A 15,418-nucleotide genomic window follows, 5' to 3' on the forward strand; every position below is an offset into this window, starting at 1 on the left:
TGCAGAGCTGAGGAACTGACTGGGAGAAGCAGCACTTTTCTCCATCACATTAAAATACCCCACGCTGCCTCTGAGCAACACCATCCCATTCCTTTAGCCACAGCAGCAACGTGCTGTGGAGTATTTCCGGGCGGAGGATGCAGTTCTTTCGTGACTGGGAATAAGGTCAGGAATTAAACTGCTTAACTCTCGTGCTTTTACCGCTGCAACTCTGAATATGTGAGCGGTACAACATCTTCAAAAGATGACAGGGAGTGAAAGCAGAGGCCTCCTGATGGCTCGCTAAGGGAGCTATCTCCAGCATGGCACAGGCGTTTTATTGCCGGTGCGGCACGTAAGGCAAATGGTTGTCATAAACATTGACCAGCCCCCCGGAGCCCACCCGAGGGCGGCGGGCGCGGCGCCGTTGGCGCCCCTGCCCCGCAGGCTGGCTGAGCGGGCCGGCCCTGCGCGGGGGGCGGCGGGGGCGTCCCCTGCCCGCGGCCCGGACCCGGGGGAGGCAGCGGCCACCCTCCTCGGGTTACCGCCCTGCTCGCGGCAGTACCCGCTCGCTTCTCAGTCGGCCGCAGCACCCTCGGCCACCCACGGGACCATCGGGTATGAAGTTATCGTTTCGAGAGCCGAGTTTTAGACTTCCCCTCCTCTAGGAGAGGGGCGCGCTCCCTCACGCCAGGACCGCCGGCGGCCATCGCCACGCTGTCCGTTGGGGAAACCAGCGCTGTGTAAGTACCGGCTACCGCTTCCCTGCCGCCGGCCGAGGCAGGAGAACAGCCCTTGGAGTGCATCGTTAATTTGTAAAGGGGAAAAAAAAAAAAAAAATGTCAAACCCGATGGTTCTCCTCCCGCGGGGCGCGCCGGCCTGCTCCGCCCGCCCGCGGGGCCGTGAGGGAGGCGCTGCCGCCCCGCCCCGCGGCAGGTGCGGCGGTTCCCGCCGGCTCGGGGCGCCCTGAGGCGACGGGCCGGTGCCGCGCGTCTCCTTGGTACCCGCCGCCGACGGGACCGAGGTGGGTGAGCCCGAGGGGCCGCCTCGCTCTCTCAGCTCCCGCTGGGGCGCGGCCCGCGGCCCCGGCTCGGGCAGCTCTGAGAGTCCCGCCGTGGGGAGGGGTCTACCGGGACGGTTAGGGACAGGGCCCCTCGGCGGCGCCCCGCCGGCTCGGAGCGGACACACAATGGAGCAGGTTGAATGGGAGCGGGCGCAGGGCCGCAGCAACACCGGGGCTGGATCGTCGGCTTCAGCCGCCGCCGCCGCTCCGCAGGCGGGGGAGCGCGCTCCGCTCCGGCCGCGCCGCTGCTCCAGGTTTCCCCTGCGCTCCCCGCCGGAGGGCGGGCCGGGGCGGGGCGGGGCGGGCGGCAGCGCCGTGCGTTTGAACGGGAGAGCAGGTTGCGGCGGCGGGACCGAGCCGAACCCGGTGCTTCGGAGTGAGTAAGTAAGTAAGTAAGTAAGTGAGTGCGGGCCACGGACGGGACGGGCCGCGCCACGCCACAGGCGGCCCTCGCGGTGCGGCTCCCCTCAGGCCGGGGGGGGCTCCCCTCAGGCGGGGCCGAGGCTGGGCGGTGGAACGGGGCTGTCCCCGGCCCTCTGGGAGCCTCCGCTGGGCTTTCGTTGTGGGAGTTAACGCTGGGGTTTCCCGGGGTCTGCAGCCGCAAGTTGAGGGTTTACAAAGTGTAACTTTTATTTTTTTCCTTCCCGCCCCCGGATAAAATGTTTCTCTGGTCGGTGAGACACTCGGCATCTCAGGGCATGCTGCTACACTCGCTTTATAAAGAAACCGCGGCCGTTCCTTCCCCTGGCACGGTCTGTCCTTGTTGGTTAAATAATGAATCATGCTGGACAAACTTCCAGTCGCCTTTGGGCGCTTTGCCCCCTCTCGGGGGTAAACCGGACTGTTGCCATGTGGCGTGGGAGGTTCTGCTGTAAGGTTGTGCCAGTCCAGGCGCAGCACTGCTGGGTAACCAGCTGAAACCAGAGAGAAGTGCAGCCGTTTGGCCTGCCTTAAGCGTGGGCCAGACCCGGTTAAATGAGGCTGAACAAGATCCTGACCCCCCGTGAGGAGCCGGGTGCCACCATGAGAGCCTGCCCGCAGGGTGAAGCGCTGACTGAGCGTGTTTGGCCCTGACCCTGGAAGGTGCTGGAATAGGTGCGAGGTGAGAACCCGAGTGGACTGAGTCGTTCCTAAAAACACCTTGTTTGAGGGCTGATCATCTACTCCATAATTCATTAAAAAAAAAAAAAATAATACAATGAGCTGGGAATTATACTCCGTGCCTGTTTTGTTGTAATTAAGCAACTGTATAATTCTGGGAACTTCAACTCTAGCTGACTGGAAAGTGTTTTTAGAAGTGTTATTAGATTCCAGGGAGAAAGATATAAGCCTTATCTGATGAACTAGTCATAGGCTCTTTGTTTAAAGTGTGCTTTAACTCCTGAGTTATAAAGCACAATGTTTGCCTGTTTTCAGTGGACTCTCCTGATTTACTTGTCCTTGGGAATTCTGACCCACATGTTATGAAACTTGGAGGCAGCAAGGGAAAACGTTAGGTGTCTGTTGTTCTGAAATATGAAAGAATAATTGCACGTAACATTACTGAAAAGACAGGATTCAACTGTTCAACGAGACACCTAAGTTAAAGATAACACGGTGTATAGCAAGAAAATGTGGACTTTTGGGGGGAGGTGAGACAAGAATGCATGTACACTGTTAAAAACCTTCCTGTTTTTTTAAAGGTTAGTTCTCTGTAATAAGTTTGAGAACACTACTTTTTTTTTTTTTTTAAACTCTGAAGGATACTTTTTCTAGGTTTAAAAATGCTAGTAGGCTGTTCCAGAAAACACGTTAAGTTTTATCAGTTCAAGATACATGATTTGTGGACAAATGATCTGAGTGGTGGCAGACGCTTTCTGGTTTTATGCTACCTATTGTCTATAAAAATGGGGATCAGCTGGTGGTTTTGGATCAAGTGGTGCACAACTCATTATTTTAACAATACTGGCTCAGCTTGGGAGGTTGCCTAGGGAATTGATTTAATGCTCCTGTCCTTTCACCCTTTGAGGCGGGTGTCCCATGATGACTTTGATCAAAATTGCCAGTATTTGTAAAGGAGAATAAAATTTTCACTCCATAAAATCAAAGGAGAGGCCACCTGCTATTAAAAGATCCCAGTTTTGCATGACTTGATTTGTAATGAAAACACTGTCAAGAAACGCCTGTGGCAGTAAAACAGTTTTATGAGCATCAAGATACAACGAAAATTAGTCTCCTATTCAATATTTAGCTGCCTTTTATTTCTGGGAAAGGCTTTAACACTGAAGCTGTGTATTTCTGTTGGCTTTACACAGTGATCTTTTTGTAAATACAATGGTTTTCCTTTAATGAAATCTGAATAAGGTTTTTCTTTTTTTAAGGTGTCACCCAAGATCCAATTGAATTTAAATTGATAACCTAGATGGCAAAGCCAGGGCTATGGGTACACAGGGTGGTGTGGTGATGGTGGACTTTTTTGGTTTGTTTCGCAGGGGTGTGTGTTGTGTTTTGTTTCCTTTGGGTTCTTTAATAAGCTTAAAAAGGTCTGAATGTTAAAAAAATAACAAAAGCACTTCAAATTCGGAAAGCAGAGGTCTGTTTCCAGGTCTGCTAGAGACCTCCTGTGTTACTTTCAACAGGACAGTTTTTTTTCTGCCTGTGTCTTCAGAGGAGGTAAGGCTGACATGCATAATTGCCTTGTAGGGTCTTACAGAAACCTATTTTACTAATACTTCAGATTTACTTGAATGTGTTGAAATGAAGGTGCTTTAGAAACACTATTATTACAACATTTTCCCCTTGGCATAGCAGGATGCACAGCATGTTCTAAGCAATCGTTGTGGCTGTTGTACTGGAAGGGTGTTAAAGCCACTAACCAGCAAAGTGTGGTACCCTTGGGTGATGGAGCAGGGCTGAACAACGACCCAGAGATTAGTTGGTTTGAACCACTGAGCCTGGACTGTGTTAGGAATAAATCTGTCTTTGTTTCTAAGTTCATAATCAAAAGGTGCTTCCACTGGAGGTCGGCCAATGTTCCTGCAGGCTGATCTAATGGTCAGGAGGGAGGTGTGTGTACTCTCTTTTGTTTGGGTTTGTTTTGTTTTGGTGGGTTTTTTTCTTTCTTGTTTACTTTAGGAAACTGGAGTTGTTTTCTGTAACAAAGGTGGCTTTCTTCTTCCAATCTCCATGGACATGGAGGGCATTGTCATTACTCCAGAGATCTGAGCTTGCCCTCTGCTTTCCTGACTTACAGAGCCTTTTGCTGATTATCTGGCATTACAGAATCATAGAATGGTCAGGGTTGGAAAGCACCTCTGGAGATCCATCTAGCCCAACTCTCTGCTAAAGCAGGCTCTCCTAGAGCAGGTTGCACAGGTTTGCATCGGGTTTTGAATGTCTTCAGAGGAGATTCCAGAACCCTCCTGGGCGGCCTTTTCTAGTGCTGTGTCACCCTCAAAATGAAAAAGTTTTTCCTCATATTCGGATGGAGCTTCCTGTGCTGCAGTTTGTGCCCGTTGCCCTTTGTCCTGTCACTGGGCACTGCAGAAAAGAGCCTGGCCCTGTCCTCTTGACACTCGTTTTCAAGTCATTTGCATGCGTTGGTGAGATCCCCTCTCAGCCTTCTCCAGGCTAAACGGGCCCAGCTCCCTCAGCCTTTCCTCCATAAAGGAGATGTTCCAGCCCCTTCATCATCTTTGTAGCCTTCAATGGACCTTCTGCAGTAGCTCCTTGTCTCTCTTGAACTGGGGAGCCCAGAAACTCCAGGCATGGCCTCACCAGGGCAGAGTAGAGGGGGAGGATCACCTCCCTTGACCTGCTGCCCACGCTTCTCACGCACCCCAGGAAGGGGTAGAAGGACTATCTAGTTGTACCTGGGTAGCTGAGGGTGATGTGGAGCAGGCATTTGAGAGATGGAAAGGCAGGTTGGCAGATCCAGAATGTGAGGAAATATCTGCACCTGCAGGTAGGCACTTACTAAGGTTCCCACAAGGGCAGTGGGAGTGCAGAAGAGTGCAAGGGAGAGATGGGCAGAGCTGCTGACAGCAGTTTGGAAGCAGATGCCTGTTGCAGTGCTAGAAAAAGCCAGGGACCTGATGCTGGGGATGCAGCATACCCCTGCGGAGGCTCGGGTCCACCGGTGAGCAGTGCAAAACCGCTCCATGGACGTTTGGCTGTGTGCATTAGAGCAGTGTATCATTCTTGGCAAGAGATGTCTGTGTGAGTCTCTTCAGTCTGAAATAATTCAAGGTTGCTTGCAAGAAATTTCAAGTAGAGACAAGCTGTTGTGTAAAGCAGTCCATGCTCCATTACAGGCTTGAGTTATTGGAACTGACTTAAAGTTCAGGTCCCCATGCACACGGAGCATGACCAAGCATGTCACTGAGATGGAGTACAGGATGTGTCGATTGTAATTGCATAGGTCTAAATTGGGCATTACTGAGCCTCCTGTCAATGGGTTTCCCATATTCTTTGCTTAGTCTTAGTTCCAGCCGTGGGTGATTGGCACATTGGTTGGTAGTGTCCCCCCAAGAACAAGATGGAAGAATTACCAATTATATCAATTGATGACAAACGCGAAGGGTTCTGTGGTATGTAATGTTTGTTCTTTGGGGGACTGTGTGTCAGTTGGTAAGTAGCCAAATGTACAAGATGCAGATCATCTGTGTACATGGCTGGCTGTGTTGGCCAGAGTCCTTTCCAAGCATCTTATTTTTAATTTTGTATTTTACTACATGGTTTGAATTATTCTATGCTACAGCAGCGCAACATCCAGGGTTTTGTAGGTTATAGCAATAGCTACGAGTTCAGCAATAGCTGCTTCAGCTATTTAAACAGGCAGTGCTGCCATTTCAAGGAATAGGGTCTCATATATTAACAGTATGTCTGAAAATGACTTGTCCAAATTATCAAGTATTTATTCCTAGTGAGAGACAGATACTCTCAGGCATGATCTGGTGTGCTGCGTACTGTCTGCCTTTTACAGAGTATGTTTCTGTTGATCTATCAAGGTAAAGAAGGTCCTTCTTAAAGCCATGGAATGACCTACTGAAGAGAAATGTTTATTTTAATGTCTAGAAAGAGAATTACTGTTTTCTAAAATCATGGTAAGTAGGAACAAGGTAAGCTTGCACTTTGTGTTCATTATCATGACATCATGTCTTTAAAGCATTGTTTTGCTGTTGGGAAAAGGTCTTAAAGTCTGTGCCAGGTATTTTCAGAAAGTCTTAAAGATGTGTTATTAGCAGCTGTTCAGTGAATTTCTCGCTCTGTTGAATTTCTGTGAGAACATCTCCTCCCTTCCTTCGTCTTTGATGTTTCACAGTCCAGGCACCATGGCAAAGCAGTGTTAACCAGAGCTTCAGCTAAAAGCAGTGCTGCACGTGTTTTTGGGAGACCAGTGGTCTCCCTTTGCCAACACTCTCAATAGTTCAGCCTAGTCAGCATCAGCGCCATTGGACTGAGTGCTGTGAATGGGAGTTTATTTTCTTGACCCCATGCAGTAGTGTAATTCTTTGTCTGTGGAAATTTATCATCTCCAGCATGGGAGGTGAAGTTGGCTATTCCCCTCCTCCCCCTGGCCTTGTTCCAGTTTTTACCTGGAGATTGAGGCATGAGCTAGGAATCTCTGGGAGTTTGTGAACTGCCTCTGAGGTTAATCGTTTCCCCTGACTTTGGGACTGTTCATGTTGGGATTGATGGTTCTTGGAGCTGACAGTTCTGTGCTTGCTGTGTGTTCCTCTGCCTACTTTGAAGTGGGTGGTGTTGTTTACAGAAGAAATACGAGAAAACATTAAAAAATCTCAGAGCATAATAGAATCTGAAGAAGTGTTGTTGATGATACAATAAAAAAACCCAATCATTGCCAATGTGGTAAAGTGTGTTCTCTCTCGGTAGATTAAAATCTCCAGCATAGAAAGACGCTCGCATTTGACATACAGAGATTGAAAACCTCTGGCAGCAAAACCAAAAAATTATTTGGATTAGTGAATTGATGTACAGAGAGCTGGCAAAAGCACCAGAAGGGTGTGCGGAGTACTGGAAAGTTGTGTAAGAAAAACATTGATGTACACTTGCTCATATTTATTAGTTCTGTGTCTGGTGGGATGGCTGTTGTGCTGAACACAGGGTGTGCTGAAACTGCATCTGCTGAGCGGTAGAGGCAGCAGCATGCTGCTCTTCTGGAAATAATTCCTTAAATAGGAGAAAAACAAATTCCATTTAGGCTTCTTGAGGAATGGGGAGCAAATGCTAATTCCCTTTCAGGGTCTGTTGCCATGGGGAGTCAGTTCAAATCCTTTTTAATGCCTTTCTCAGCAAGTTGTGCTGACACATGCTTTTCATGACTTCCCAGAAAGAGCAGAGAAATGACTTGAAACAAAAGCTCCATCAGAATTAGAAGGCCCAGGAACATTAAGGTTTGCTGTAGTTAGCTGTGGGTAGGACAGATAAGAAAGTTGTCCACTATAGAGGCTAACACAGCTTGACTGGCCTCCTGCCTGCACTGGGTGGGCTAACCAGGGGAGGAACAGGGGCTGGGTAACTTGGCCAGACACCATGTACAGTGCTGTGCACTGAAGCCTACCTGCTCCTCTCCTGGGAAGTGGAAGGGTAGTTCATGGAGCAAGCTGTGGGTACCGGTCCTCTAGTGTGATCCAAGTTAGGTGTGGTTAGGGTTGGGCTGAACCTCACCTGTCCCTGGTGCCTTTAGGAGGGAGATGTGAGCCGTCCCTGCCTGCTCTTTATGCCTTGGTGCTGGCCAAGTGAAGCCGAGTGCAGTTTCCTGACTGTTCCCAGCCGAGCCTTGGTATGGGGACAAGAGACTGAACTAGCATAGGGGACAGTGAAGAGAGCTGTGGCCTGATGTGGCAGCAGCAGTGTCACTGGGGATAGTGCTATTTCTGGCTTGCTGAGGTAGATGATTAGTTGCTGTAAAATGAACACAGGTTTAAAAGCAGCTTTTTCAAACACTTAAACAAGCAAACTGACATCAGGGTCTGTCTTCATGTGGTGAATGATGTATGACAGATTAGTGTTTAATGCTGTAATGAGGGAATAGCCAAAAAAACAGGTTAAGAAAAAAACGCCAATTTCACATTTTCAGGAAACTTCATCTGCAATGCATGCAAGTGCAACATCTGTATCCCAAATCCAAACTCTCTTGTGCCCTTTTCCCTTTGAATAGACAACTCTGACTTCTAAGAGTTTCCAGTTGCTCCCAGTGAAATCCACAGGAAATTTTTCTTTGCTACTGTGCTGGCTCGCACACTCTAGTACCTTTACTGCCGGCATTGTGCCAGCACAGCTGTTCTTGTGGCCTCATGGCACATTAGATTAGGGAACTGATCTGGCAGAAAAATATACCCGACAAAAATCTCGTATTTGATTTGCCAGACCAGTTCCTAGAGAAATAAGAAAAGGATCAGATACTGGATGTTTTTCCTTTCTATTACCAAGTATTATTGATAATCTTTTTTCATGCTGGTGATATACTTGCTGTTGAAAAGGGAGTGTTCTGTTGTGGGTATTTTTTTTAAGCATTTTGTTTATTCAAGGTGCTTTTAACTTCTGGAAAGTATCCCTACATTTATGAAACAGTTTACACCATAGGTAGGCGAAACTTTCTTAAGTTATGAGAGCAACATCAATTTAAGGATGAAAATGTCTTTTTGTATCAGCAGTATGGATCTTTCGTCTGATGCAGCTAATGTGTCTTGCCTATTCTGCATGGCTCCTATACATGTAATGTTAGCAACATTTATGCAGGTTATTTTGAGTGAGTGTCGATATTTGATGCTTATTGATGTGATTTGCACAGATGATGGAACCCTTAGGGTCTGGGTTTGTATGACAGTTAAATCTAAATCTGCATGAATTCAGACCAGCTTAAATGCTTAGCAGTATTTGGGTGACTGTTAGTGGCTTAGTGAAATACGAAGTCCAAGACTGCAGATGGGTGGATGCCCCATGAAATATTTTCATACTAGGATTTTATAATCTCTTCAGATTTTGTTTTCAGGTCTAACTATGGCTAAGCTTTTCATCCAATAGCTACTTTGTTTTGTGGATACTGTTTTAAAAAAAATACAGCCCACATTGTGCAGCATCTGGTCTCTGAAAGCTTGAAGGTTTTTCCACCAGAAGGTTTGTTGATACTTTCTGCAGAAAGTAAAAACACAGGCTGAAAACAGCAGCTATTTTTCTCATTTATAAAGCCTGGAAAGAAGTTCCTGTTGATGGCTACTTACTGATAAACTAACCTTGGAGAAATCCTGCAGCATATTTTAACATGCTCCAGGGAAATAAAGTTGGTGAGAACATAAATTTTCCTGGTTGCATGTTGTGGTATAAACAGAATTGAAAACGACTTCACTCCCCCTTCAGTTTCTGTTATTTCATAATATTAGTAAAATAAAGCGCTCAGCCTTTGGGCTGTTGCGAGTGGGTTCTGGGATAAGTATCTCTTACTCTGTTTTCCACTGCAATGTGTTTGCCAAGCTGCTGAGTGCTGATGACATCTTTAGAAATGATGTAGAGCCTGATCTGGAACATTTTCTTTATTGAACTAAGAGGTTGTACAGAAAGACCGGTAATCCCATCTGGGCAGTCCTCTTTCTGTTCCTGAGGTGTGCAAATAATGTGCTTACTCTTAGACTTAAGATAACGCAGTTAACTTAACCCTCTCCTCTAATACTGTATGTAGATTTGTTGTGAAGCTAAGTTGCTTAGCTTTTGAATACTACCTCAGTATTCTCCAAGGAAAGGTCAAAGTAGTATTTGTACTGTGATCTGGTGTGGGTTTTTTCCCGCTGTTTGCGATAACTGGAAGCTAACTGGATGCACGTGATGGCAGTCGTCAAGAGATTCTGGGTGCCCCCACCATAGTCACGGCTGCCAGATTAAAGACCAGTGTTTCTGGACAGTGTATTCCTGTTACTTAGTGCCAGCCAGATGGTCTTTCCACCCTCCCATACAAATGTGTCTAATGCTCATAAGAGTGCTCTCTGGCCGTATCTGGATCTAATACAGTATTATTTCTAATCTAACACTTAGTGTGTCCTTTGCTTGACTCTGTATTGCTCTTGTTTTTAACCAGTTTTTTTCCCCTTTATTACATGTCAATTGTAACATCCAGTATCTCTGAACTATTTTTCACTGTAAAAATTATTATTAACAGGTATCTCAAAAGGTGCAATCTTCCAAAATCTGGAGCCCTCTGAATATTCAGTTTTTTCCTGCACTTTCTTTTCTGTTGAAAACATAATTGCCAGACAGATAGTGGTTTTGGCTTTTTTTAAAAAAAAAAACAAAACCCAAACTTTGGTAGAACTTTTTGCAAAATACTTGTTCTTACCATACATAGTCTTGTGCTAAGGAAAGGAATAATTTTTTAATAAATCATACCTTCAAAATATGTTCACTGGGTTTATATTGAACAGTGAACTCTGAAGCTGGAACTGTGGTTTTGTCAGAGGGAAGGGCTGGTGAACTGCAGTAACTGTCCTGTTATTAGGAACGATTCATAGTATCTGATTGACTTAATACTGTTATCTGTTGAAGTGCTTCAGAAACCAGAAGGGGAGGGGGCAGCTGAGAAAAGGTGAGATTAGCAGTCTCTCCACACTGTATACTGCTCACTTAACTACCAATTATCTGTCTGAGGCTCTCAAGAGAGCTGTGTATAGGACTCAAAAGGAGTTCCTGTCTGGTGCTAAATGGATGTGTGCTTAATACCCTCTTCACATTAGGGACCTGCACAGTGTCCTGGTTAAATATTGCAGATAAATGTTTAGATTATGGTGCTACTTTCTAAAATAGTTTAGTGCTAACCATAACAGTCAGCCTGAGCTGAGAATGTTTCGCTTAAAGTGCTGCTTGCCCTCCAGCTGCTGGTACAACGGCTTGTGATTCCCTGGACACCGCTTGCTAAAGCATGGGTTTTTTCTGTGCGGGGAGGGGAAAGCTGCAGAATGCAGTGAGACCGGGGAAGGGGGTGGTGGTGGTGTCAGGTGTTACGTTCTTGGTGTTACACCTCTTGTAATAGGAAGCATCTATCACAACCTACGCGGGACATATGTGTCCTCTGCTAAATCCAGAAGTATCTTACACGTTCATCTCTACAACTTATAATGAAACAATTTCATAAAGTGTGCATATAACGACACTTTCCTTGTGAGTTTAACCGCTATCTTGATAACAAAATAAAGATCATAATTGCTCATCTCATCCATCTATATGTATACAGATACATGTATATGCATGCATATACACACACGAATACATAAGTTTAACTTATTTTTTGTATCAAGCTTCTTTGAGCAAGATCAGTTTAACTTCCCTTAATATCTCTTTCGTAAAGTACTCTTCAGTAGAACTAATCATAGCCCTTCTTTTTGAAAGTACATCTCTTATGGAACAAGTACTCGAAGTACTAAAAGTGGCTGACATGTATAATGGAAATTAATCAGCTAAAATAGAAGATACAGTTCCTTCAAGTTCCTGTGTTTCTGCAGACTACTTAATGTACTCAACTTGTATGTTAATAATACACTTTATCCAGATACAAAGTAGATGGATTCCTGTCACACTGGAGTAACATCTCCCAGCTCAGGCAGTGAAGCACCGATTGCTTTGCCTCTTGGAATGAATGTGCCAGGCTCATGGTTGAACCTGCAAGGAATTTTGCTTGTTGTGAAAAAGTGATACCCCTACACTGAGAAACCTGCAGAGCAGAAAAGCTAGGAGTGTTTTCAGCTCCCTTTCTGAATTGGTTGCATTATTAAGTAACTACACAAACTAGTTTTGAACTCAGATTTGCATCTGTTCAGGTTTTCAGTAGCTTTTTGCCAAAATAGTTTTGGTGGTATAGTCGTTTCCTATTTAAACCTAATTATGTGCTTATTGGGACTTTTTACTCATATGGCCTGTATGACGTTCTGGTCTGACGTCATCAGGATGTTAGTTTTCTACTATATTACTCTTGTTGAAATGGTGCAAGTTTTGTGTACGGTGAAGTTCCTGAGTGCATGTTCATTTGAAATGATGGTATTTGGCCCAAAGTGTGTGGCTGGCTGGCTTTTTGTTTGCTTTTTTTTTGTACAATACAGTAAGACATGATCTTGGCTGGTCTCTCCCAGAGCTCTGTAATAGAGAAAGCAAATAACTTTCAGGGCCATCCAAATAACTGCTGCTGTTTCGTAGGAAGGTTTTCTTACAGGATGTTTGTGTCAGCTGATGCAGCCACTTTGGGATTCTGCCTTCATCCCTGACTGTGCCAGGGAGAACCTTTGTTCTAAGGGGCCACCGTGGTGTGGGAGAACCCTTTGTACAAGAACAAAGGAGTATTGTACCGGCATGAGCCATGAAAGGGGAGGGAGGGGGTCAAGGGTTTCTTTCGGAGGCACTGCTTATGTATATAGATAGCAACATTTTCCCCATACATCTCCCCCATGATACAAGTTCTGTGTGGGAGCAAAGCAGGAGAGATCATCTCTCTTTATTTGGTGTAAATTCTTAGTGATGAGTATTTGATGTGGGTTTTTTAATTAAAACATGATGCTACTTCTATTTGTATAGCCTAAAGCAAAACGCCTGGCAGTAGGCTGGACTATGATGACAGAATTATTCCTACTCTTTAAAAGTAACTAACAGCTTGTGCCTTATTAATTAATGCTAGAAGAGTGGCCCTAGTTATGGCAAGCTATAATGAAAGCTTATGGCTGGCAAGGGCAAAAGTCCAGGAAATGTAGAAGATGAAGTCTGGCAGAGGTAGCGGGTATTGCTGCTTAGCATTCCAAATTTTAGTAAAATATGCCTTTAGTGTAAACAATATGTGGGCCATACCCAAAACACATACTGTAATGGAGGCTGTGATAGTTTTAAGATAGAGCAGAACAGGAACAGGCGTTTTTGGCTCACGCCTGCAGTGGATCATTCAGACCATCTCTCCTCCCCACGGAAGCAACAGCGAAGAGGCAAATCCCACATCTGCAACAACAGCCTCCTCTCAAACCTGCAACAGAAATATCACAGGTATCAATTAGTGTTTGCCTATTGGTCTCTAATGCTTGTACTAATCGACAGTGCAAGTAAGCATAAACATCGCTACACTTTTTCACCAAGTTACGCTTCAGCCCCGTGTTAGCCACTTCTTGCCACCTTCCAGACTGGAGCACCCCTGGCAGGGGTGTCCGTGAGAGCTCGTCTGACCCAACAGCTCGCTGGTGGGAGAGGGAGAAGCTGGCTCCCCTCTACCTTGCCTCCAGGTTGCAGGGTACTGCTACCCCTTTACAGTGCCAGTGCTGTTGAACCTTCTCTGAGCTCCTTCAGCTTGCTAGTCCTCTAGGAACAGCCTGCTTTTTCCCTTGGTTTGTGAGGTGGATGAGCTGAGGGGTGCCTGGTGACTGACAGAAGTGGCAGGGGAGCAGAGGTCGGCCCAGCCATTGCAGGGGACCACAACAGAGGTAGGACTGGGGTTGTTTCCAGGTGGACCAGAAACAACAGGTATTTCTGGGCTCTACATGGTCAGCTGCTTTACATTCACCACTGCAGGAGACAGCATTCATCACACTGCTGCGTGGGGAAGGAGTGAAAGTTCTCCAGGTTCTTCTGTTCCCTTACAGCTGCATACAGTGGCTGGGTCCCAGGGAATGATTGTAGCTAAACTCGTCCTTAGGGATAATATGAGTCCTGTTGGCTATGATTTAAGGTTATATCTTTCCCTCTTTGTTTTGAAATCACATAAGCAAAATACACCTGTGTTCCTCACAGAGCTGCAGTCTGGGCATTTCCAGTGTGCAGTGATATTTCATTTGGGGGGGGGGGGGCGGGGATTTGTCACTAAGCCCCCCTGACAGTAGTTTTATGAGGAGGCTTGAGTGGCAGTGTCCTTACATCCTGCTAGTGGTTTGCTTGGATAAAGACAGTTGGAATTGTTTTGTGCCGAGTGTGGGTGAGAAAGCAGCTGGGTTGACCAGAGTGAAGGTGGGAGGGAGATAAAATGGGAGATCAAAGTGAGCTTGTAAGAGGATGCGGTATCTGGATTGCTGAAACAAGAATCTTGAACTTGATAAAACAGCAAAGGGAGAAGGATTCGGTGTCTGGGTGTCAGAAGATCAAGGAGTCCATGGGATTTTAGTTTGGTTTTTTTTCCAGCAACAAATGTCAAAGAAATATGAAATGCTGGTTTGTTTGGCTGTAACTCTAACTGTGCATAATAAGACCTGTGGGTGGGATGGATTTTTGCAAGGTCCAACTTGCAAAACAAAAGGGTGAAATCCTTTGGAAGTTCAATGAAATGACTAACAAATACAGCCTTGTCTTGAGTTATAACCACCAGCTTATTAATGAGTTAACTTCTACTGTTTAGGTCTCTAAAAATAATTGTTCTGATGGTTCCTATTGTCCTGGATTGTGGCAGTGGAACAGCCAGTGGCTGTGATGGAAAGGCTCCCGGGGCTGAGAGGGGGTTGTTTTTCACCTCATTGTCAGTGATTGGCTTCAGCCACTTGCTTTGCCCTCGCTTGGCTGGTCTTTGTTTTGTGCTGGCTTGCTGTGCATTTCCCTTTTAACTGGTTTATAAATATTATTGGCTGGATCCAAGAAAAACTGGCTATCGGGGGGCTTGCTCCAGTGGAACTCTGGGGCCTGTGTCCAAAAAGACTGCTCTCCATTTCCAGTGCTTATTGGTGATAGCACCTCTGGCAAATTAGCCATGAATACTTTGATGGGCTTGTCTCTTATGCTGCTGGCATTGGAGTCAAAACTCATCCTGTGCCAGTGCTGGGAGCCTCAACCCTGGCAGGTGAGCAGGGAAGGCAGGGGCCAGCACGGACCTGTGCAGGGAAGGGTTGCTGGCTGTCTGCTGTGGTCTCAGGGGAATTCTCTGCAATCTGCCTCTGAAAAGAGTGCAGTGCTTCAGGGATGAATCCCAGTCTTCCTCTTGTGCAGCAATGTGGGCTTGTTTGTGCCTGCGGATAAAGACGCTTGGTTCAGGCAGCCATCAAGGGGGGAGTGTTCAGGCTCTGGTTGTGCTCTGGGCTGTCCTCGGCTGGTGGTGTTTGCCAGGAAGGGTATTGCTCCCACTCATGCTGTTTGGTCCCATCAGCGCTTAGCTGTATAATGGGGTCATAGGGCAGGCAGGAAAGATGGTAAAGCACATAGACAATTTATCCTGTGCTTCTGTACTTGGTAGAACTTGCGCTCTGAACTGAGAGTATCTTCTCCCTGTGCAAAGCCTGGATCCCTTACAGGTGCAGGACACTAATTTTGCGTCAGTAATGTAACTGCACCTCCTCAAAGGAGCTGCTTGAACTGCCTGTCCCCAGCAGCGTTCATCTCGAGCCCCCATGGGTGAATGTTTGCCCAGGGCAAGGGTGTGCTGATGCAGGGGGAGTGCT

General features: G+C 46.4%; 1 protein-coding gene across 3 annotated transcripts in view; it reads left to right on the forward strand.

Annotated features, from left to right (window-relative positions):
* Positions 1-1,362: 1,362 nt before the first annotated feature.
* Positions 1,363-15,418, forward strand: part of PLCH1 (phospholipase C eta 1) — an 85,527-nt gene continuing 71,471 nt past the window's right edge. Inside the window, exon 1 of one of the 3 annotated variants that reach the window (XM_037407155.1) lies at positions 1,363-1,427. The gene's annotated coding sequence lies outside the window, so the exon portion shown is untranslated. Of the gene's footprint in view, positions 1,428-13,010; positions 13,053-15,418 lie in introns of those variants that run through there. The other 2 variants (XM_037407159.1, XM_037407156.1) reach the window with 2 other exon arrangements.

Source organism: Falco rusticolus, chromosome 13, assembly GCF_015220075.1.
Source record: "Falco rusticolus isolate bFalRus1 chromosome 13, bFalRus1.pri, whole genome shotgun sequence".
Taxonomy (NCBI): domain Eukaryota; kingdom Metazoa; phylum Chordata; class Aves; order Falconiformes; family Falconidae; genus Falco; species Falco rusticolus.